Source organism: Panthera tigris, chromosome X, assembly GCF_018350195.1.
Source record: "Panthera tigris isolate Pti1 chromosome X, P.tigris_Pti1_mat1.1, whole genome shotgun sequence".
NCBI classification, from domain to species: Eukaryota; Metazoa; Chordata; class Mammalia; order Carnivora; family Felidae; genus Panthera; species Panthera tigris.
In genome coordinates, this window is record NC_056677.1 from 2,808,606 (window position 1) to 2,809,521 (window position 916).

At 45.1% G+C, this 916-nt stretch overlaps 1 non-coding gene across 1 annotated transcript; it reads left to right on the forward strand.

Annotated features, from left to right (window-relative positions):
* The first annotated feature begins 332 nt into the window (after window positions 1-332).
* TRNAQ-UUG lies at window positions 333-417 on the forward strand. The gene has a single exon. It is a non-coding gene; the product is annotated as a tRNA-Gln (tRNA).
* Window positions 418-916: the final 499 nt, after the last annotated feature.

Consider the following 916-nt stretch of genomic DNA (forward strand, 5'->3'; position numbering starts at 1 on the left):
CCAGCGCCTACTACGTTGACTAAACAAATAAAATACGCACACTGGAGCTTTAAGGTTATGAATTGCAATGTTTAGGAGCTCTGTTTAGTGAATGTCATTTTTAAAGACCATGTTGTAAACAAGAAGTACCACTGAGGTTAGTACAGAGGAAAATGGACATCACAGCAGATTAAAATATTCTGCAGGACTGAATGCAGGGATTAGGATAGAACACAAGGGAAAACGTGCAATTAGCAGCAATGGCATGTAAGCACGTAAGGAGGTTCAGCCTTGAAGATATTTTCTGAGCAAATAAAAAATACTCTAATTTAAAAATACCATTGAATAGGGGCGCCTGGGTGGCTCAGTCGGTTGAGTGTCTGACTTTGGCTCAGGTCATGATCTCGCGGTCTGTGGGTTCGAGCCCCACGTCGGGCTCTGTGCTGACAGCTCAGAGCCTGGAGCCTGCTTCAGATTCTGTGTCTCCCTCTCTCTCTGCCCCTCCCCTGCTCATGCTCTGTCTCTCTCTCTCTGTCAAAAATAAATAAACATTAAAAGAAAATTAAAAATACCATTGAATTCATTGGAAGGTATTTCATCATGTTTGTAATGTTTATCTTTGAGACAGACAGACAAAAAGCATGGGCAGGGGAGGGGCAGAGAGAGGGAGACACAGAATCCGACGCAGGCTCCAGGCTCCGAGCTGTCAACACAGAGCCCAACGTGGGGCCTGAACCCATGAACCGCAAGACCATGATCTGGGCCGAAACCAAGAGTTGGACGCTTGACTGCCTGAGCCACCCAGGTGCCCCAAAAAGGATTTCATCCTCAACACCTGATGTAATGACCAGGACCATCAAATGTGAACGTCACTCAATACAGAGACCACGTAATAATGGAGAATGGTAAATATAAGCAGATAAATCAGATGAATGTG